The sequence below is a fragment of the Prionailurus bengalensis genome, chromosome E4 (genome assembly GCF_016509475.1).
Source record: "Prionailurus bengalensis isolate Pbe53 chromosome E4, Fcat_Pben_1.1_paternal_pri, whole genome shotgun sequence".
Classification (NCBI taxonomy): domain Eukaryota; kingdom Metazoa; phylum Chordata; class Mammalia; order Carnivora; family Felidae; genus Prionailurus; species Prionailurus bengalensis.
The window spans coordinates 59,526,256-59,550,021 of NC_057360.1; the positions used below are offsets into that span (position 1 = coordinate 59,526,256).

General features: G+C 52.6%; 1 protein-coding gene and 1 long non-coding RNA gene across 2 annotated transcripts in view; both read left to right on the plus strand.

The window, feature by feature from the left end:
• FAM78B (family with sequence similarity 78 member B) overlaps window positions 1–23,766 on the plus strand; it is an 80,713-nt gene that overhangs the window by 36,839 nt on the left and 20,108 nt on the right. The window lies entirely within an intron of this gene.
• LOC122475733 lies at window positions 2,628–7,374 on the plus strand. Its single transcript, XR_006295293.1, has 2 exons — window positions 2,628–3,822; window positions 5,218–7,374. It is a non-coding gene; the product is annotated as an uncharacterized LOC122475733 (long non-coding RNA).

A 23,766-nucleotide genomic window follows, 5' to 3' on the forward strand; every position in this document is an offset into this window, starting at 1 on the left:
TAATGACCCGCCCATTATGGCTACAGTCCCTCCTTGCCACCCTTCCTAGTAGAAACAGGCCCTTTCATTGAGCTCCATGGCCTACCGAGGCAGGGTATTAGAGCCAGCTTCAATACGAAACTGGAGAAATCAAGTCAGGGAACGTTTGATAGCGTATTTAGCAAAGGCCGCGAGTCAGAGACCTGCTTGCCTCCCGGGCCGGCAACCGAAGGAAAGTGAAGCGAAATGGAGGAATGCCACAGCTCCAGGCCTCCTGGCCCCGACACTGGCCTTACCACGTTGTGTTGGAAAGAACTACAACTGGGAGAGCTCCTTTTGCGCCACTGGGCAAGTCTCAGTCAACCGCAGAGAAAACCAAATCCGCTTCAAGAATATGGACATAAGTTGGAGAGAAAAAGCGTGGCTGAGTCAGCCAGAGGCATTTCACAGAAATGGCCCGGTGGGCAGGAGGGCTCTGGCCAGCTTGTGTGGTCTGCCAGGACACGGGCAGCTTGGGGCGGGACTCCTCGGACCCCATTCCTTCCCTAGGTCTGCAAAAGGAGGTTCCAAGGGCCCCAGGTGGTCTTTTCTCCTTCCCTCTTCATCCTTCCGCCACCCAACAGAGGAAGTCCTGATCAGTTCTCAGATGGTATTGCGCGTGAGTACTGACTCCCTCGTCACCAGGAGTGTGAGGCTGACTGCCTCGACTAGCCCTGCCCTTAAGGGCTCACAGCCCAGCAGGGCAGACCGCGGCCCTGCAAGCCACTTCTAGATGAAGTAGTTAGGAGCACAGACTCAGAGCCATGGGGCCTGGGTTTGAGCTCAGCTCTGCAGGTTGCCAGCTTTGTGATCTTGGGGAAGTTACATAAACCTTTGAGGCCTCAGTTTCTTTGCTTCATAAAATCAGGACTGATAGGGGCACGTGGGTGGCTCAGTCGGTTAAGCGGCTGACTTCGGCTCAGGTCATGACCTCGAAGTTCGTGAGTTTAAGCCCTGCATCGGGCTCTGTGCTGACAGCTCAGAGCCTGGAGCCTGCTTCGGATTCTGTGTCTCCCTCTCTCTGTTCCTCCCCTGCTCACGCGCTCTCTCTGTCTCTGTCTCTCTCTCAAAAATAAAGATAAAAGAAAAACTTTTTTGAATGGGGACTGATAATATGCCTACCTCGTAGGGTCGTTGTGAGGAACAAATGAATGAAATGCATCATGTACCTGGACCCGTGCACGGCACATGGTAAACATTATGTATGTTTGTCTTTATTACTATCATTATTATGGTTTAGCATCATTCTGGGGTAAGCCCTGTGAAGATGTGCAGGGGTGCTGGGAGCTCAGGAGATGTCTGATCTAACCTAAAGCTCTAGGAAGGGTTCCTGGAAGAGGTGACAAAGAACTGAATCTAGAAGGAGGAGGAGGCATGATCCAGGCAAAGAAGGTACAGAGAGTCCAGGAAGGGAGCATTGAAAACCATGAGCAAGACATAATGGCATGTGCTAGAAAGTGCAAGGAGCCTGATGTTGCTATAGCATAAGGTTCCAGGCTGGATACTGAGCAGCAAACAAGGTGCTGGGCTGGCCATGCGGTCAGATCATAGGGGGATTTGTCATGACCTTTCTGGCTTCTTTTAGCCCAGATCCCACTCTTCTAACCGCTTTGTTAGGCCCAGGAGTGGAACCCAAGTACCAGTCACTTCCCCCCCAACTTCCACTGGCCGCAGTGGGACCTCCCCCAACTTCCACCCGCCGCAGAGTGAGCGAGGGATGGGCATGTGACCCAAAGTGGCCAATCGTAATGCATCCCTGGGATTTCTGCTGGAGCCATGCCCCCCCCTCTTCCCCGCCCCATGGAGAAGTCCCCAGCTTGGGCCCCTGAGATCCCAGGAAATGCCCAGATTCCCGCAAGTTCTTCCTTTTTGAAAACCTCCCTGCTTTCTCAAGTTGGTTTGTGACATTTGCAAATGAAACAGGCCTGACTAATAGGCCACACTAAGAAGCTGGGATTTCATTGTCTGAGCAGTGAGGGAGCTATTGAAGGTGTTAAATTGGGGTCTGCATTTGAGAGCCATCGTGCTGACAGCGCTGTTAGAACCCGACTTAGGAAGAGTGGAGCAGGGTGCCCCTTAGGCGCTGCCTCAGTCCAGGAGTGGCATGCCAGGCCTTCCCTGACGTACCCGAAGTAGCAACAGAGAAGGCGGACTGAACCCCAAAACACTGAGGCAGTACCCTGAGCTGCTGGCGCCGGACCCTGACTGTCAGCTGTGTCTCTGCCGGTGAGGCCAGGATGAGGTCCTTGGACCTGTCACAGGTGGGGGAGAGGCCCGGCCTGGCCTTGAGAGTGAAGGCCTAGGAGTGGGCTGCTGGCAGAGGCCGTAAGAAGCGCTGTCCCCCCTCCCCATGCAGCAGACCCTTTGGGCCACACTGTACTGTCACCTTGGTCCTGGGTATGGCCCCCAGTGCTCCGCTGTTACCGGGGAGGGATTTCTTGTAAATGTATTTGTCTGGGGGCACCTCGGTGGCCTAGTTAGTTAAGCATCCCCTTCGGCTCAGGTCATGATCTCAGGGTTTGTGAGTTGGAGCCCCACATCGGGCTCTCTGCTGTCAGTGCAGTCTGCTTCAGATCCCTTGTCTCCCTTTCTCTGCCTGTCCCCCCTCTCAAAAATAAATAGACATTATAGATACATAGATAGATAGATAGGTACATAGATAGATAGATAGATAGATAGATAGATACATAGACAGATAAATGTATTTATCTGGTTTCCCACCTTCCTTTAGAGTGGCTCCAGATCAAAAACAAACCCTGCCCTCTGCTGCTTTTGTACCCCCCTCCCAGCTCTTGGCTGGACCTTGGTTCCTCCACACAAGAGGGCCTCCCATAGCTGTGACCAACCTGTGCCCAGGATCCTGCACACGGCTCCCAGGATGGCCTGCAGGGTAAAATACCGTTTTGTCCAAGTACAGTCTGTGTCCCAGAGACTTTAAAAATGTCACCTCACTGAATTCTCTCGGTAATCCTGGTGGATACATTCTGTCACCATTTTACAGGCGAGAATGCCAAGGTTCAGGAAGAGAAAATGAAATATACAACAACACACAGCCACTGAGGGAGAGAAGGAGAATTTGAACCCAGATCTGAGGTGATTCTCGCCTTCAGACCGATTTCTCAAACATTTGTGAGTGGGTTCCAGATACCTCTGTTCTGAGGTCGGTTGCTACCTAAGATAGATGTCTACTGACGTAATGTTGGATGCCACACTTTACAAGCTTGTAAATACCACGTTCGTGGGGTTTTCCCTTCACGCTTACTCATTCAGGTAGAGGTGAGGGTTTGGGCTTCTAAGAGAACCAAGATGAGGTGCAGTGGCTTCCTTTTCTCTGGCTTGGACCTTCCCCCCAGTTCAAGGTCAGCCACCATGATTGGCTGCTGGAAACTTCACTCATCCAGGCTGTCGTCCATCGCTCATGCTTCAGGCAGATCTGTGCCCTGGGCGGAGCCACCTTCTCCTGGCATCAGCCGTGGCATCAACCCACAAATGCCCTCTGACCGAGCTTCTCCTTTCCCTTAGGGAAGATTCCGTTCCTCATCCTGGCCGAGGCGCACACACACATCCACGCCCTCACTGACTTCCAACTCTTTCACAATGATGCCTCAGCAAATCTACCTCACAGATCTGGGAGTTAATCTGTGATTCAGCAAAGCAGTCAGAGATACGGGGATGTGGAGGAGAGTTGTCACAAACATTCCAGCTACGAGAATACAACAGTGCTCCATAGCACCTGTCTGGGAGTTGTCTGGAGGGCTCTGTGTCTCTCTGGGAGGCTGCGGTGTGAGCCTACGTGCCTTGCAGGTGAGCTCTGCCACGTGAGGAGGGGACACGGGGTAGTCGATGGAGCAGCCCGACAACTGGGCTCCATCGCTTGTCGCCTTGGGTGCGTTGGCTCACCTGCTGTGTGTCGGAGGCTCCTGAGCTGTGAAAATGCCATAAGAATGGTACCTACCTCCTGGAGTCATGAGAATTAAGTGAATTAGCCCAGGTAAAATGCTTCAGACACCTGTCAGTACGGGGCACTTGGTGGGTGTCAGCAAACGTCTCTACCACTCTTACACCGTTGTCCTGGACCCTGTGCCTTTGAGGGCCCTGCACTCCACAGGGCATGGAGTTCTAAATGGCCAAGAAGACCATTCTTCTAGGCCTCCTCCTTCTAGGCCATTCTTCAGGTACCCCAAACCCCAGAATTCCCCACTGAGATGGCCTCCCACCTGCTTCCAGGACCCATGGGGAGCTTTTCCCCAGGGGAGCCTCCTGTGGGTGGCCTCCACTGCCTTGGGAATCCTCAGAGGCTCCAGGTGCCTGAAGGCAAGGCTGTGGGTGGAGCCTGGGCTGTGAAGTTCAGTGTCCCACCATGTGGGTGCGGCCCCTCACCGCCCCTGATGCCCTCATCCAGGGGTGTCCCATCCCTCGCCACCTTGGTCCAACACAGAACTCTGTGGAGTCTGAAAATTCTGAATGGAGATCTGATCTTCCAGATGGAAGACCTATAGTAGCTAAGGTAGGAAAATAGCACGTATTTTATCTAGCAGTTTGTAGGCTTGGTTTCTAACTTTTAAATATTTACTCGTACGGCGTGATGAGTCTATTTTTGCCCCAGGCCCTGAAGATGTTGGCGGTGGGCCTGGTGGTGATAATCGTGGTGAGGAGTGAGATCAAGGACGGATCATCGGAGCTGAAGCTCTGAGGCTCGTCTGCACTATTGTACTGATTTGCATCCTTACTTCCTCCCTCTGCTAACTGTTGCCAAACAGATGGAAGGCAGGGGTGCCGGCAACTTAGCTGTAAAGAACGATAGATGGTGTTCGCAGACGTGGCCTGGGGTTCCGGAGCCAGGCCCACCCCTCTGTCTAGAGCCTGCATCCGCTTACCTGTGAGCTCACCATGGTGATCTCTGCTCACCACCCACCCTTTCTCTTAGAAGCAGCTTAGCGCCTCCTGTTTTTATGCGCCCACCTCCCCCAGGATCAGCCAGAATCTTGCATTTTTGCTGTCTTGGGCAGCCCTTGCAATGGCCCTGGGGGACGCCTCTTCAGGAGCCCCTGGGGTCTGAATGAGCACCCTTGTCTGTAGCTCCAGCAACCCCACCAGCCCAGATCGATCCCAATAATTCACAGTAGCATGCACAATTGTATTTCCACACAAATCGCGTCTGTTCTTCCCTCATTTCACTCCTCTCCAAATGACCTTCAGCGTTCCAACTTGCTCTCATTTCAACACGACGTGCGGTACCTCCAATGCATCTGTGTCTCGACCCACGTTCCTGCAGCCTCTGGGCACCCTACGAAGCGGCTGAGGCACAGCTGGATGGCAACCGCGGTGAAAGACAGTCCCCAGGCTTCGGAGGTGGCACTTGATGGAAAGCACACGGACACACATGAGTTCAAGCCCCGCTCCATCACTTACTTCCTGTGTGTCTTTGGACCAGTTGCTTACCTTCTCAGAGCTGGGAATGCTGCATGTATAAAATGCAGATAATAATGCTGACCTTCTTGTTGTATGATGATTTAAACAGATGACACAGGTAAAGTCCCTAGCAAAGTACCTGGCCCAGATTCTCAAAAAATGTAAAGACAAGGACTCTCTCCGTCTTTGACTGCCGGCACCCTACCCGGTGCCTGACACGATGCATGTTGGTTGTCATCGTCTTTAAGCCGTGAGGAGCTGACTCCACTGAGAGGGGCAGGCTGAGTTTAGAGGGACAAGTAAGAGAGGAACCACTGGCTGAGCCCATGCAAAGCCACCTCTGTTGTCTGGTCTTCTCTCTCATCCTCGGCTTTCCTCCATTAGCAGGGAAATGTCACCCTTGAAATTCAAACTTGTATTGAGCTGGTCGGGAGCTCTATGGGCACAGGGAACAATGCACCTGTCAAATATCTCACCTTGGCAAGGCTTTGGGGGTCTCTCGTGGCTGCTTACGGCACGCACCCTTTATTCTCTTGACCACTTCTGTTGGGAAAGCCGATGTTCTTTAATCTCTCACATGAGTATTCATTACTGTCTGTCCAAGAGAGATGTGTAATAGACGTGGAAATGCAGACAATGTAAAGGCTTGTAAATGGCAAGAAGGAGGGAAACAGTCCTCTGAGGGGCTATCGCTGGGCAAAGGGAGAAAGCGAGGGTCAGCTTTCAATGTGTACTCTCCTGGACAGATGTAGATCATTCTAATGGCCGATTGATCTCGTAGCTCTGAAAAATCTCCCACACAGAAAACAGAGGCCCAATCTGGACCTCAGATTGGCTGTTTGTTCTTTTAAATATGATTGTGGGTAGACAGGGTAGTTTTCCCCTTTGCATTGTCTCCTTTGGAATCTCTTATTTCAAAAGAAGATAAATATCAAGTACTCCTATGTTTTGCTGTTTGTAGCAGATGCCGCGGAAGGAACGGAAGGCAACAGGGTATGTTAAAATCATTTTAACCCATCAGGGCTGCTTGGAGTAATTTCCCTGGAAACCTGTGAAAAGGGTTTTCAAGTTGAACTCAAGACAGTTGTAAATGTGTCCTTTTGTTGGATAACAGAAGGTGAATGCTAATGCTGAGAGGGAATTGGGGAGCCAGATAAGTTCTAGTCTTAGAAGTTCTTAGAAGCTCTCTCTGCCCTCCAAGCCTCAGCCTTTTTGGAGCAGCAGACGAGAGCCAGCACTGGGGGCTGAGACCTGTCCTGCAGCCATGTGGTGGGAGGAGTGACCCAGGACCCATCAGTTCATCTCTGCCCACGGCCCTCGTGTCTGTAAAATGAGAACACGACATGACGTGACGAGGTACCCCTCAACAGAAGAGCCAGCAATGGGAAGCTGGGAGCTGCAGCACAGAAATACGGGCCTGGGCAGCCAACGTCACGGTCTTGTTCCCTCTCAGCCACCAACTCACTCAACCTAAAGGAAGTCACCAAACTCTGCCAGCCTCAGTTTTCTTACGTATACAATGGGGGATTGGATAAATGGAAGAGTGGCCAACTTTTTCTCTGTAGAGTCAGATAGTAAATATATTGGGCTTCATGGGCCATATGGTCACCACTGTAACTACCCAACTCTGTCACCGTGGCAAGAAAACAGCGAAAGACAACATGTAAGTGAATGGGTGTGGCTGTTCCAGTAAAACTTTATTCGTAAAAACAGGCAGCAGGCCGTAGGTCTTGGATTAGAAGATCAGGGAGTTTCTTTTTGTGTTTTTTTTAATTCACAACATTTCTTTTTTAAAATTAACGTCTTTATTGAGATGTAACTGATATATCTCAACAGACATAGATAGATGTAGATATAGATATAAACTGCACATATTTAATATTTCAATAGAGTTTTTTCTAACTTAATAAAGTTATGTTGTATCTAATGAAGGCATAAACCCCATTAGAATATGAAATTGTTGGTTCTTTTACTTGCTGCGTGATTAACTGAAATTATACATTAGATGACTCTCTTGGGATATACTTGATAAAAATTTCATGGAATGTCAGACTCTCAGTGCAGCAAGGGATCTTCGGGATCACAGAGCGCCACAGCCCCACACGCTGGAAGCCCCCCCTCCTGCCTCGTGAGCCCCAGTTATCCGCTTATCCGCAGCCTGCGAAGGACTTATCATCCCAGGAGGCAGCCCAGTCTACCCAAGCCCCTCGGTGGCAAAGGCAGATGCTGCACCCTCGCCGCTTCCCCTGTTGGTCCTACCCATGCAGGCTCCTTCGCTCTGCCTTCTCTTTCTCCCCTCCTCCCCACAGACGGACTGCAGTTCCCCTGCAGAGCCCAGGACGCTTGCCTCAGAGGACCAGTTCAGCTCTGCCTCCTTCCCTCCAATCCATTCCTGGCCTGGCGTCCCTGGGCCCCAGGCCCCTCCCCGGCTGCCTCAGTCTGGTCTGCTCGCCTTCGTGAGTCAGTGCTCCCATGGGTCTGCCTGCTCTGCTCTCCACCTCAGCTGCGCTCCTGACTCTCTCGGACCCCACTTGGCTCAATCCCTGTGCCCTTCCCAGACATCCAGGAAGCCCTGCCCAAGTCCAGCCCCCGGGCCCCCATTCATCTAGGAAGAAGGTTGAGAACGTCCGAGAATCCTTTAGGGATTTTAAATCTCTTTCCCAGACCAATCAGACCCCAGGGCCTTCGACCTACATATATACCTACAGTTCAGACGTTCCTGCCATGAGTAAAACAGCTAACGGCCATCTCGACCAAAATCTATGCTCATGAAAGCATTTATCCATAGAAAAATAAGTGCTATAAAGTCTGGAATGAAACAGAAGCCCTGGGAGCTGCACTTCTCAGGTGGGAGTAAATGGATACTTACGTTCTTAGCACATTGGAGACGCGGCCACTTGCGCTGACCAGGAAACGTGGTATTGGGGGGGGGGGGGTGCAGTGCCAGGACGACAAGGGCTGATCGGCTAAAAAAAGACAAACTTGCAATCTGGGAGTCTCTTATTCTGCTCCTGTAATTATGGAGCTCCAACAGCAAGCCTCGGGCTTCACAAAGTGTGAAATAATGCAAAATTAGGCAAGAATCCTACCCAGGGGCACAAGTCTTTCCCTAAACTGGGGAGGGAAGCAGAAGGAGACCATGGACAGGCAGAAGTCCGGGTAAAATCCAAGGGACGTGGTAGATCCTTAAGCAGTAGATATGGCAGGTGCTGCCGTTAGGGAGGAAGCGTCGTGGGACCTTGGAGTCGACTGCTGTCACCCCCTCCCCTTTTCCAGATAGTCTTGAGGCTGGAGGGGTGCTCATGCTCAGGGCGATAGAACAAAAGCTGTACTGGAACCCTGCCGGTGCTCCCCTGTGAGTGGGGTGTGGGCATCCCAGCTGAGGGAGGGAGCTTCCCGTAGGACAGTTCTGCAGAAGACACACACCGCAGCTGACATAAAGCCTTGGGCTTAGTGGAAGGACACTCTCCTTTTCCTACAGGGACCTAGAGATGAAGGGCTCTTTAACTTGGGAGGGTACGCGGAATGCACTTCAGTCTTGTCGGGGCCTGTTCGGTGTTCAGCTATGACCGTGCCAGCCTGCTGATGGAAATGTACTCCCAAATCCACCTTCTTTACAGAGAATGCAGGCTCCTCACTTTCCTGAACTGCGTGCCTCTTGCTACAGAGAAACTCCGCTCTGGACAGAGCCACGCGTGGCTTACGGGGAACAGCATCCCCCTCCTGGATACGGACAAATGGCAGATGCGGGGCGGCCACGCTCGTCTGGAGCCTGGGGACCAGGGGTCTGCACACACGTTTGAGCAATCCCAGCTACCAATGGAGCAGATACCACAAGCTCAGGGTCTGCAGCAGCCCCGCTGACGGCCGCAGGATGTGCGGGGGGCAAGGGATGCAGCCGGGCCTCCGGCCGAGATGCCCAGCTCTGGATCGTCACAGCTGAGCCACCAGCTCTCGTGGCTTCCAGGAGGATGGGGAGAGGCAGGAGCCTGTGCCCTCACACGGAGCCACACAACACACAGGAGAAGACAGTGTGGTGAGATCATAGCAGCGTTTTATACCTGGCTAGGGCTTTGCAGTTCTCAAAGCGCTGTTACGCCCGTGACCTTGTTTTCTCTGGAGAGAACGGGTACTGTTGTTCCCATCTTACACACAAGGAAGCAGAAGCTCAGGGAGATCAAGGGACCTGACTGGGACAGCAAGTGGGCAGATCTGGGGCCAGGACACAGGCTGACTTCTGGCTGGTTCCATAGCCGCTCCTGGTGTCCTCTCCTCTGGAAGACCTTTCCTGAGCCCTCGGCCCCTGCACGTGCCCCACCCGTCCCCGGCCCTGACCACGGGGTCCCGGACTCAGCCCTCTGTCATCATCACTCGCTAGATCCTAAGCTGTGTGGAACCGAGGGCTGTGACTTGACCATCTTAGTATCCCCAACTCCTAGGACCTGCTCGGCATGCAGAAGATACACAATAAGTTCCCAGAGTTCACTCGCCGTGGCTTCCAGGGCCCATCGGAGCTGGGCCGATGCCATATCGACAACCTCTTTGGCCCCACCTCCACCCACCTTCCCCAAATGCAGGAAGTGCTTTCCCACCCCAGGGCCTTTGCCCTTGCTGGCCCTCTGCCTGGAACCCTCCGCCTCCACATATCCGTGCAGTTCTTTCCCTCACTTCGTTTGGCCGTTGGCTTAAAATGACGAGACGACATTCTCAAAGAGGCCTTCCCTGCACCTGTCTGACGAAGCAGCCGCCACCCCTCCTTACCTTTTTCCTGTTTGTCTATTTCCCCCCACCATGCAAGCTTCCTGAGGGCAGGAGCTTTGTTTTGTCCCTTGCTGTGACCCCAGAGCTTAGAACAGCCTCTAAGGAAACATGAAACCACGCTTCAAGTTAAGGCACCAAAAGCTGCTTTCTGTTACCTCCTGATCGGATGGTATCGCCACGTGCCCCTCCTAAACCTCCCACGCCTCATTCTTCCTCCCCAAAGATTACCATCTCTGTGCTATAGAATGAGGAAGGCTGAGGGGAACCATCAGTACAAGACCAGATTATCTCCAAGGGAGTCCGGAGCCCCTGGTGTAGACGTGGGTCAGACACGATCTAACCGCTAATGACACAGTCATGGTTTCTGAGTTTGGCGGGGAAAAAGCAAGGAACCTACGCTATATATTTCTTAGGAAATAAGGAACCCACGTGGTCATATTCTCCTGGGCAGGGCCCGTGCCTTCCTCTTCGGTGTCCTCCGAGGTGACCAGCATAGAGCTGGAGGAAGGAGGAGTAAAGGTCGCCTCCCCACCCCCACTCTGTTATAATGCAGGACGGACGAAGTTTTTTCAAGTCCTGCTGGAAATCTCCTGGCTGGAAACCTTCCCAGATACCCAATTTTCTTGCTTGAAGTGCATTTCTTTTCTCCTTGAAAATTAGTGCAGGAGAATTTGTCTCTGTTATAAACCCCGTCCTGGTGGGAGGTGCAAAGTGTTCACACAGAACTTTGCAAATGCTTGGTGTGTGCACTGCACAGGGGCTGGGGGCTCTTGGGGTTGGAAAGTGAAGGATGAGGAACGGGGCAGTTCATGCAAAGCGGTTGGAATGGACTCCTCTCCCAGAGGACGTGTAAACTGGCTCTGGACTCCTCTGTGTCAAGAGGCAGGAAGAACTGGCCGTTCGCATCTTAGCGTTCTCCGCAGGAACCGGAGGGGCGGAACTGCGTCCCATGCCTGTGACACCCCCTTCTCCCCTCACTGACCAGACTGACAGGGGCCTTGAGCCCTCCCTACCGTGAGACCCAAGGGAAAGCAGAATTGGTCTTCTCTCTGGAGATGATAACTCAGACCTCAGGAATGTAGTCATTCTTCTAATAAATTCCTCAGGCAGCCTTGTTCTGGGCCCTGGACTTGGAGGACTGAATTGGACACAGGCCCTGCCTTCGGGGTGCTTCCGTTACGGAGGACACAGAGAGATAGAGATGATAGAGATAGAGATGACAGAGATAGGTAGAGATAGAGATGGAAATAGAGATAGAGAGAGAGAGATTAGAGAGAGAGCAAGCGCGATAGAGAAATGATAGAGACATATATATATATAGAGAGAGAGAGAGAGAGAGAGAGATATAGAGATGATAGAGATAGAGATGATAGAGATAGATAGAGAGAGAGATGGAAATAGAGAGAGATTATAGAGAGCAAGCTAGATAGAGAGATGATAGAAAGAGAGACATAGATATAGAGAGAGAGAGATAGAGAGCGAGATAGATATAGAGATGATAGAGATAGAGATAGATGGAGATATATAGAGAGAGATGATGGAGATAGAGCGAGATAGAGATAGATGGAGAGAGAGAGAGTGAGATAGAGATAGAGAGATGATGATGATGGAGACAGAGAGATAGAGATAGAGATACAGATACAGATACAGATAGAGATACAGATGGAAATAGAGAGAGAGAGAGAGAGAGATTATAGAGATAGAGCAAACGAGATAGATGATAGAGATAGAGATGGAGATAGCGACATAGATATAGAGATGATAGAGATAGAAATAGATGGAGCTAGAGGGAGAGAGAGATGATGGAGATAGAGAGCGAGATAGAGATAGAGATAGAGATAGATGGAGAGAGAGAGCGCGAGATAAAGATAGATGGAGAGAGAGAGAGAGATGATGGAGATAGAGTGAGATAGATATAGAGATAGATGGAGAGAGTGAGAGATAGAGATAGAGATGATGGAGATAGAGATAGAGATAGTTGGAGACAGAGAGATGATGGAGACAGAGAGATAGAATGCATAGTGGGAGAGGGGGTCAGAACATAGAGGATTCATGGCCTGCTAAGGAGCCCGTCCATCATTCTGGCGGCAATAGGGAGCTTCTGAAAGATTTCGGGAAGGGGAGTGGTTTGGTTGGATTTTCATTTTCAGAAGGGGGTCATTAGGACGTTGGTTGGCCGGGACCCGTCACGGAGGTCCCAAGCCTCCCTTGCCCCACGAGCACCACGTCCCCTACCGGGCGCGTCTCCCGCGCGCTCACGCTGCAGCTGGACTTGTCCCTGCTACGACAGCGCTCACCCTGCGTGCTAGGGTTGCCTGTTCCGTCTTGCTCCTCGCCAGAATGCCAGGCACTGTGGCGGGCTCGCCTCTACCCCCCGTGTCCAGCACAGGGCCTGGAATGCTGCTGGAGCTCACTCGTACATTTACGCGTACATATATATTTTTCACAAACGTCAAATGGAACTATTGAATATCGCAAGAGAGAGAAAACTGGGGCCCGGGTGAGCTGGGGCGCTGACAGCAGGAGCTGAACGGGGGTCGAGGGGAGACACGGGGGGTGGGCAGACCTCATGGCTTGTCAGTGCTCGTGGTGAAACTCCGCTCCCTGCTCCTCTGTGCTGTTCTCTTCCGTGAAGCGGAGCTTTTAACACCTGCTCACGGCGGTGTCGCAGAGAAATGAGAGTAGAAAGCGGCCCCTCACCGCCGGTGTCCTTGACAGCTGCTCGGCTGCCTCGGTTTCCCCAGTGCCCAGTGTGATCAGTCCCGGACTAGTAGTGGCTGAGCAAAAGGGAGAGGCACAGTCTGAAGGAGGTAAAGTTTCCTTTTCGACCTTCTGCCACTTTCCTGGGGAGGCCACACCCACGAAACAATATCCTCGCTTCTCTCAGGGCCTTGGACCCTCTGGCCTCAATGGCAGATCTTTACCAAAATCAATTCCGGAAACTTCCAACCACTCCATGACTGACTGACTGACTGACTGAAGGGACAAATGGCTTTTTAACCCTAGCTCTGCCATTTACCATGACCTAGGACACCTTTCCACCCCGAACGTTAGTTTACCGACCACGAAATGGGCATTAGACTATGCTTTGCACAGGTTTGTTTCAAGAATTCAGTCCAGTCGTGCCTGTGTGAGCACTTCCCAAATTGTAACGTGCAACAGAAATGTCCTGTTATCAACATACCTGCCCCTCACCCCCCGTCCCCCCCAAAGGTGCTCAGCATGGAGCATGCACAGAGGAGGCTGTGGCTGGAGGTTGAAAGGGTAAATGGGGTCTATATGATTTAGGGATCGCCCCACATCTTGTCATATGAAGTATTTGCACGCCAGTAGGTACCCGCGGGGTGGTGGGTCCCACTGTGGAGACCACATCACCGGGGCTAATGCGCTGCCCCCTTTTGGCCACTCTTTGGCTTTCATGGTTTCACCCCGGTTTGGATCCTGACACCTGCTCCTGGGGGAGGTGGCCAGTTCCCTGGCTTCCCCGGCCACGTGGCAGAGCTGACGAAGGCCTGGCCTGTGGTTTCACAGCTGTGCCCACCTGTCCCCCATCCCGCAGTCCTCTGCGCCAGGAGATGCCCACTCATTCCTGTGCAGGGCTGTCGGGGGGAGAGGAACTGAGTGACCTTGCAGGGGAGGCGGGCTAGAGCAGCACAGCAGAGCTAGAGCCTCCAGGGGTGATGGGAAGGGGGGGATGATTCCAGCCTCCAGCAGGCTGGGAGGATTTTCTGATGTCACGTCCACAACCCACTAACCTGAGCAAATTCCTCTTTTGAAATGTAGGAGATGGGGCACCCCGGTGGTTCAGTCCGTTAAGCGTCTGACTTCAGCTCGGGTCATGAGCTCACAGTACTTGAGTTCGAGCCCCGCATCGGGCTCTACGCCGACAATGCCAAGCCTGCTTGGAATTCTCTCCCTCTTTCTCTGTCCCCCTCTGCTCATGCTTTCTCTCTCTCTCTCTCTCTCTCTCAAAATAAATACACTGTAAAAAATAAAAATAAATAAATAAAATGTAGGAGGGTAAACCCTAATGGTCCTTCATACCCTGATGAAATAAACTTAGTTACATATTTAACTGCCGGTGTGTATAAAGCTTTGGCGTGTCTGTTGTCATCACACTGTTAATTTCATCGTCCTGTGATGCAGCTTCGAGCCCTCTTTCACAGCTGAGGAAATCGAGGCTGGAGCAGTGAAGTCATCTGGAAACACAGCGACAAGTAAGGGAGGTGGGATTCCAGAGCCAGGAGTGTGTTCCTCCTGCCGAGCAGGTTCCCCTTCTCTGTGCCACACCGTCTCCCCAGAAGCCCGTGGGGGCAGGACGCTGATGGGGGAGGGCTGTGACCTCAGGGCCCACTGCAGGGGCCTCCCGGCTGTGGACAGTGAAACAGAGGGTCACTGTGACAGCCAACCTGCTCCCCTGGCCCACACCCACCTCCCGGCCCTGGCCTGGACAAGGCCTGCAGGTCTGGACCCACTGACCAGCTAAGGACCGAAAGTCTCTGGACAGGGCACGGCCGAGCCTGGTCCACTACAGTTACTTTCCACAGTATTAGTTTTTAATTACAAAACAGATTTAAAAAAAAAAAGCTCTCATCTCCATAACTTAGCCTGTTTAACAATGCACTTACAATGGATTTTCCAGGCCGTCTGGGTGGCTCAGTTGGTTGAGCATCCAACTCTTGATTTAGCCTTAGGTCATGATCCAAGGGTCGTGGGATCGAGCCCCGCATTGGGCTCTGCACTGAGCATGAAGACTGCTTAAGACCCTCTCTCTCCCTCTGTCCCTCTCCCCCACTTGTGCACGCTCTCTCTCTAAAATAAATTTTTTTTAGAAAATGGATTTCCCAAGAATAGAGTCTAGTGAGTTGTGTTCATATCCTAGCTCTGGCACCTATGAGTGGTACGACTTTGGATAAATGACATAACCTCTGTGGGCCTCAGTTTCCGCATCTGTGAGGTGGTCGTAGCCCTAGTTATATACTTCATGGGGTCGTTGGGAAGAGAAATGAGGGGACTGTCCAGGGTGCTGAGTGTGGGGCCTGGAGTGTAGAAAGCATAGGTGGGCCACAGCCTTGGAGCCGCATCCCTGTCCTGCTTGGTTTGAGGGCAGGAGCATGGGAACACCTGTTTCTTGGGTGACAGAGCAGCAGGTGTATTCTAACCATCGCTTGAAGAACGAGGCGTCCACAGAGGGCGGTGCAGACTGAGAGGTTAGTGTGGGCTCTACTCTGCATGGGCGAGATCCGGGACTTAGTGTCCCCCCTCCCAGTCTTGCCTCAGCCCAACAGATGAGGCCTTCAAGCCGTGGCTAGAATGGTCTTGCAGCCCTTGGAGGGCTTCTAAGGGAAGAGAGCCCTTTCGGGCTCCACAGTTCCTCTCCTCGGCTAACGCAGACCGTCGGCCCCAAACACCGGATTAGTGCTTTTATATAAATGGGGCAAAGTGAGGTGAGAATGAGAAGCAGACACACAGGTTGGGCCTCGCAGAACGCTGCCCTGGGCTCACACTCGTATTTCCCTCCATCTGTCTCGTTCTTGTGTCTGTCTGGGGACCAGGGTCGCGAGTGCAATTATAATAGAAACATGATAAGTCACTAGGAAAGCTGATCTGTCGTACATACGTTCTGAAGGTGGGAACGACTAAGCCGGAAGAGAATTGCAGCGGCCGGGGGGGCAGGGGGGTATACGCCCCAAGAATTGACACAGAAGCAGAAATGCCAGAGCGGCCTGGCTGCCTCAGGAGATGAGTTGCAGAATTATCTAGCCAGGGACGTCCAGGCTGCTGAGTAATGTCTCCTGATGTTAATCAAGTCTGTGACAACCTGGATCATGCAACTTACTGAACTCAATTTATATTCTCTTAGGCAAAATCACTATGACCTGGATGGAAATTTAGCCAGAGAGCAATAAAGAATGGAAAGCCCCAGGTAATGAACTAGCCTCTGGGAAGCCAGGAGCCCTGCTCTCTGGCTGGTTATATTTTAAATATTACAGGAAATTAGAGGATCCTGAACATTTACTGAGCGCTTATTATGTACCAGGAGCTGTGCTGTAAACTTTAAGGACCTGCATTCATTGGGTCCCCTCAAAAGCTCTGTGCAGAAGGTATCCCAGACCAGCAGCCACGTGGTAGTTTTCTGACATATAAAGATATTTTCTTGAGTTGGACTTTCCCCCCACTTCAGGTGGCCAAAAAGAAGCGATATCCCCAGTTACCTGTAATGAACGCGAGAGACTTAGTGCATCTCCAGAACAGCAGGGACACCGTACATGAGCCACAGTCAATGTGTCCTTGCTGGATGCTGGCTGTTCTGGCCTCTCTAACATATCTGAGATTTCTAGCCTGCTTTCTACATTGGTGAGATCGTTCACATCAACTATCTTGACTTGACCCATCACTTGAAAGCAGAGACCCACTTATTGGGGTGCAGAGAGCAAATATGAGCCCATTATAACCCTATCCTTCCTCTCCCTGCCCATCAGTCCTGGAGAGAGTCCTACCTCTAACAAACCCCATAAATGCGGGGTCTCCTCGATGCATGGAGCAGCAGGTGCACTGAGCAGGGCCCCCCTTGGACAGAGCCTAGCCACCTGGATCCTGCGCTTGCTTGATCCAGGGGACCAATGAAAGAGAAGGGTCGAGTTCGGGCCAGTCAGGAGAAGGAGAGGTCAGAGAATGGCCCCATACCTTGCCTTCCCACCCTCCAGGCTTGGTCATCAAAGAGTTCATACTGGTCACTTTGTTTCTCTCCACTCCTGGGTCCTTCCTGTTTGCTCCACAGGGACCTTGCGGATTTTTCTGCCATCCTTCGTGTTTATGGGGCACAGAACCTTCCAGAGCATGACTGTGTAGGGCTAGTATGCTTATCTGACAACTAATTCCTGCTATTATGTGCAGAGGCCCATGGACCTTGCGCTTTGCCCTAGGACCGTGTCATCCCAGTGTATCTTCTGGCTCGTTCCTCACGGTGTCCCGGAGCCCTGCTACCTGAGGTGTCAGAAGCTGTGTCTCTCCGAGTTGGGGGCCACAACTCTACTCTCCCAACCTGGGGACTCCCTGGGTTTTCTGTGTAACTCAGCTCCCGATTTCATGGAGTCCAAAGCGGCCAATGCCCACCCTGCCCCTAACCGACGTGCGTGTGACATAGGCTGGCTGTGTCGGGGACTGGCCAAGCAAGAAAGGAGCAGGGACGTTAATGATTAGCCAGGCTTGGGACAGCAGCACAGGAGAGGAAAAGCCTGTGATTGCTCACTTGCACGGGCCTCGGCCGCAGGAAGGAAACATAATGAACAATGTCCAGAGCAGCAGGAGGAGGAGAGCAGTTACAGTCTCTTGCCGCCCGACTCTTCAAAGATGCCCAGCGGCGCTGGGAGGATGTGAAGTCAGGATTTCATGACACCCAGGGCCAGGGCCGGTGATAAATCCCCGCCCGTTTTCTTTTGAAGATGGTTCCTCCCCTTCTCTTGATCCTAGGACTCCAGCCTGGTTTCCCGGGCAACTAGGCTGACTTCCTGTGGCAAAGGTCAGCGTGCGGTGGGGTGCGAGCAGACCTGCCCCGGTCGTGTTTGGGGAGGAAGGACCCCCGGGCGAGGAGAGGAGCAGCGGAACATGAAAGCAGGCCAGTCAGATGTTCTTGTCCTTAGCCCCCATCTTAGACGAGGAAACTGAGGCATAAAGCAGCTAAGTGACTTGAGATAGTACATCGTGGAACCAGGAGTTGGATCTCTTGCAGAGTGAGTCTGCCTTCCTTCCCGAGAAACTGCAGCCACTGACCAACCTTGCGGACGTGGTGCGCTTAAAGCTCCTGCTCTTGGATGGGCGCCTGGGGGGCTCAGCCGGTTAAGCGCCCGACTCCTGGTTTCAGCTCAGGCCATGATCTCACGGTTTGTGAGTTTGAGCCCCGTGTCGGGCCCTGTGCTGATAATGCAGAGCCTGCTTGGGATTCTCACTCTGTCTCTCTCTTTCTCCCCCTCCCCGACCTCTCAAAATAAATAAATAAACTTTAAAAAATAAATAAATAAAAAACTCTTTCTCTTGGAGAGGAGACAGGTGCACAGTGACATGCGTGGGGGCCAGTGGGCTTCCTGTCCACGGTGGGGGGGGGGGGAGCAGGCTGAGCTCACTGCCCCTGCCAGAGCCATCAGCCCGTGTTCGACGATGGCCGCCTGTCATCCCAGCAGTGGCTCCTGGGTCACCTCAGAGACTCAGAGGCCCAAAGCAGGGGGGGGGGGGGGCGGGGAGGGGCTGGAAATCCAAACGCGTTCTTCCCACCAGTCAGAGCGACTCGGGATGAAAACTTGCTGAGGGCAGCAGGGGCTCCCAGGACGACTGGCAATTTGAGCTTCTCAGAGACAGACAATATGTTGGTACCAGATGTCATTTTAAGCTAAAAACCTATGGTTATGTTACTTAGATGATCTTCTTTATTTACTCTAACCCATAATCCAGAGCCGTTCTCGATTGAACGTGGGCCGTTGAGCATTCCTGTGGGAACCACAGCTCCGTATTTTTAGGTGTCGCCTGTTCCCAGCTGGGGAATTCGTTTCTGTGTGCGGCTTGCTGCGTTTAGGGTCTGATCCTCTCTGCGTTTATTCTGTCACTGGTCCTCGGGAATTAGCGCCTCACTCCTCTCTGTTGGGAGAGTATCACCCACCCCCCCCCCAAGATCGTTCCTAATGTCTCCCCTCCTCCAGCCCCAGAGACCGTCTGCTGGGAGGCTGTGGGCATAACTCACCGTATCTATCACTTGGGCAGTTCTCTGCTCATCTCTCCTGCCCTCTTGTCAACAGGGGTGAGGAGAGGCATGACTGAGGGGGCCTGGGGGCCCCTGGGGGCTCAGGAGTTCTGGGCCAGAGGCAGGGCGGTGGAGGTAAAGGCTGTATAGCTGCCTTGGAAAACAGTGGTGGTGGCCTTCCCACTGGTGCGGTCCCTCCCCTCCCCTGGTGGCTTCGGACAGCCCACACCGCAGAATGGGGAAGCCGTGAAGAGTACCCACACCCCCAGAAGGGCCCAAGCCTCGGGATGCCTGGGCGTGTCTCTACCCAAGTCGTCCGGCCTGGCCACCCCAGCCACCCTGGCCGCCACCTCTTGTGGGACTAGGAGGGTAGGAGGGCCTGTCTTTGAGTTGTTCATGCTCAAAGGAAAGGCAGTGCCCCTCCCCCCAGGGCAGCCGCCCTGCCCACAGGGCCTGGGCAAGCCCTTTGGGGGTGGGGCTGGAATGCCGCCCGTCTTTGGCCATGTGCGCCCGCCAGCTTGCCCCTGCAGGACCCCTGCGATCGAAGGGACAGGTGGAGGGAGTATGCTGACCCGAGTGAGGATGGGAAGGGGTATCTGGAGCGTCAGAGCGGGCTGGCAGTCTGGCCACTCTGACTCGTCACCTTGGGCAGGCGGTTTTGGCTCTCATGTTTTTACGCAGTAAAAGGGTCTAATAATACCCACCGCGCAGAAGAGTGGTTACGGGGAGTCCAGTATAAAATGCTGTCCACCCCCTGGCAGGCAATAGTTTATAAACCACAGTAGTACCGTTGTCCCTGCTGTCACGACAACTGAAGGCCTCCCGTCCCTCTCTCTGTGGGCCCTGACCGGCCTCTGCAACTCTCAGGGTTCCTTCTAGACTATGTAGCCATTTCAACTCACGGCAGCATCCATACAGGCCAGCATGTTCACTGCAGAAAAATCAAGGCACATGCTGTCCCCACACCTACAGGACACGCCTGGGCTGTCAGCCTTCTAAGGGAAGCACAGACTGGAGCAAAGTCTGCCCCGATGGAACAGGACGGCATGGGGCCAGACTTCTCTCAGCCCCAGCGCAGGGCGGCCAAGGGCTCTGCGGGGTCCACCCCGATTACAAAATGCCCACGGCCACGCAGACCTTCCAGATGCAGAGGTCCCAGCCCGGCAGGGGACGGGTTCCTACGGGGAGCGCAGGGCGCATCTCCCCTCCCTAGCAGGGGCAGGGGGCCCTTCTGCTTCTGTCCCCCACCTCCCGGTTACAGCTTCTCGCTCCCTCCAGAGCCACTCGACCTTGATTCCCACCACCCTGTTCCTCCTTTTCACTTGCCAACATTTTTCTCTTGGCTGCGACTGCGGGTGCTTTCCTAGGCTCTGTCCCCTCCAGAAAGCTGCCTCTCTGGGGCTGCATTCGGAGCTTCCTGTGTGAGGTCAGCCCTGATCCCAACCTCCTGCTTCCTCTCCAACCTCTGGCTCTATAAAATGTGGCCTCAAGACACACACACACACACACACACACACACGAACACACTCATTCACACTCCCCAAGGACCTCTTCCCTCTTCCCATGTCCCCTCCTCTCCCCAGGGCATCATCATTATTCCCAGGACTAGGCAGTTTCCCTTCCCAGCAGCCCTGTCCTTGTATCATCCCAGCCAATCAGGAGGCGTCAAATCTTCCCTAAAACCCAATGCCTGCTTTACCTCCATTGCCTCATCTGTGTCTGCTAATTTTGTTGCTTTCTTTAAAAAAAAATAATAATAATAAAGAGCACTTTCCTTATGACCCTCTTGCCTGGCTATCGCACGATCCCACGTGGGAAGGTCCAGAAAGATATGTTACATAAAAGAAAGCAAGCCCTTTGCTTTAACGGGGGGGTCCTACAGGGGCTAGCATGGCAGGAGAGTGACGCTTTGGTTCTTTTTTCCTTCTGCGTTTGGCCCAGGAGAAAAGGGAACCCAAGGAGACAGACGTCCCATCAGACCCCTTTTCTCTTGGTAGAAGTCATGGGAAGGGCAGGTATGAGGAGTAGCCGCATAAAAAATTAGAATTTATGACCCTCTGCGTGTTTCTCCTGCTGTTCACAACCGCCATGCAAAGCTAGACTTGATGGACCCCTTGGCCGTGTCTCCTTACCCCTTTCCACCCAGTACCTCTCCTGGGGCTTTTCTGACGTGCCCCGCTTTAAGACACTGGGTATCTATTTTCAAAGAAACTTGTAAAATAGGGAAAATGAATGGGTGCTTGTTTATCTGTCACATCAAGATTTTTCTCCAGAACACTTCCCTGCAAGATTTCTTTAATGAATGGCTGCCTCTGTATACTTGTTTCTTTGCTTATCCTGAACCACGACTGAAGTTTACAAGTGGACTTAATGGCACACAGGTTTGGGGCTCAGAGAGGTCCAGCTTTAATTCTAGAGTGGCTGCTTAGTGGCAGGTTGGGAGATCCTGAGACCCAATGGGCTCACCTATAAAATGGGCATTGTTGGAGGATTAAAGTTACTTATTCCCTTATTCGGCAAAAGTGTGGATTAGGGGGCACCCGGGTGGCTCAGTAGGTTAAGTGTCTGACTCTTGATCTCAGCTCAGGTCATGATCTCTCGGTTCATGAGATCAAGTCCCATATCCGGCTCTGTGCTTACACAGCACAGCCTGCTTGGGAGTTTCTCTCCTCTCTACCCCTGCCCTGCTCGTCCTCTCTCTCTCTCTCTCAAAATAAATAAATAAACTTTAAAAAACTTGTAGGGGCGCCTGAGTGGCTCAATCGGTTGGGCGTCCGACTTCAGCTCAGGTCATGATCTCGTGGTTCATGAGTTCAAGCCCCACGTCAGGCTCTGTGCCGACAGCTCAGAACCTGGAGCCTGCTTCAGTTTCTCTGTCTCCTTCTCTCTCTCTCTGCCCCTCCCCTGCTTGTGCTTGCTTGCTCTTTCTGTCTCTCTCTCTCTCTGTCTCAAAAATAAATAAACTTAAAAAAAAAACGTGAATTAGAATGACATTTCTTAGGACCTCTTTGCTCTCACCTTTCATGCAAAAATAATCAGACAGGCTGCACCAAATTTAAGTATGTTTGGGATGCTTGGATCTACAACAAAAGCTGTGCCGCGTACATGGAAGTCCCTTTGGGGAGCTCACTGGGGCGTCAAAGGATTTGAAGACTAGCTTTCTGGGTGGGCCAGGCTGGCTGGCAGCTGAGGAACATGTTGTAAAGGAAAGTCAAGGTCTAGGTCCTGGATGACAGGCTTAAGGAAGCCGGACGCTGGAAGACTAACAAGCAGCGAATAGGCAGAGAACCAGAAGGGAATCCAGGATGGAAGGAGAGGCAGGAGAGGCAGAGCAGGACAACCGGGCGCAGGAAAAGGGGGAGGGGCGGTGGGGAGCACCAACCACCTGCAGGGGGTCCCTGCTGGAGAGGGTTGACAACACCAGGCAGGTTTGGGAGCGCAGGCTGCACAGAGGGCAGCCAGCCCGGGATCCCCTGCGGGGCGGGGAGCAGGGCCATGCCCCGCCATCAGAGGACACTTTTCCCCCGCTCTTTATTCTCCGCACCAGTGCTGCCTCCATTAGCACAGATAATTAGCATTGATGGCAGCTTATTACCTCATTATTTCTGGCTCATGTTTGCTCAGTGTATTACAGGCGGTTTGGACAGATATTCTCCCTGAGAGCCAGGTTCCGGAAAATTCTTCAGAAAAATAGAATCTTGGTCCATAAGGCTCCCCCCGTTTTTGTGTTTCGGAAAAGATAATAGCTCGGCCATGTTAACCCCCGTCTCTGGGTTTTCCAGCTGTCCCGCCTCAGCGAGAGCAGGGCGAGTGTGGTAGACAAGACACAGAATGCAGATGCGAGTTCGAGACCGGTCTCCGTCCCCTACTAACTGTCGGACCTTAAGAAAAATCATTTAACCTTCCTGAGCTTCAGTTTCCTTGGCTTTAAAATGGAGGACAGGGCGCCTGGGTGGCTCAGTCGGTTAAGCTTCCGACTCTTGATTTCAGCTCAGGTCGTGATCTTGTGGTTCATGAGTTCCAGCCCACGTCGGGCTGCGCACTGTCAGTGCAGAGCCTGCTTGGGATTCTCTCTCTCCCTCTTTCTCTGCTTCTTCTCTCTCTCAAAAATACATGAGTAAACATTTTTTAAAAATGGGGGACATACTATCAACTTCACTGGATTATTGCAAGGATTGGATCAGGTCATTGACAGGAGGAGATAAAGCCGGGATTTGGCTATGGCTGTGTTCCCAGTCACCAAACATTTGTGGGGTGTCTCCATGGCAGTGGTGAGTGGCAGGGCAGGACCCATGAAGAATTATGCTTGAGAACCCACCTGCTTGCACCAACCTGCCGTGGGGGCGTGGTCAAAGCCCCTCCGCCCCCCACCAGGTCCCCGGCCTCATCTTCCCTCATTTTTTAAAAAAATTCATTCAGGGATTTTATTGTATTTTATCTTATTTATCAATTTCTTATTTAAATTCTAGTTAACATACACAATATCGGTTTCAGGAGTAGAATTCGGTGATTCATCACTGACAACACCCAGTGCTCGTCCCAACAAGTGCCGTCCTTCGCACCCATCACCTATCTCGCCCATCCCCCACCTACCTCCCTCTGTAAACCCTCAGTTTGTTCTCTATCAGCTCGTCCCAACAAGTGCCGTCCTTCGCACCCATCACCTATCTCGCCCATCCCCCACCCACCTCCCTCTGTAAACCCTCAGTTTGTTCTCTATCAGCTCGTCCCAACAAGTGCCGTCCTTTGCACCCATCACCTATCTCGCCCATCCCCCACCCACCTCCCTCTGTAAACCCTCAGTTTGTTCTCTATCATTAAGTTTCCTCTGGTTTGTTTCC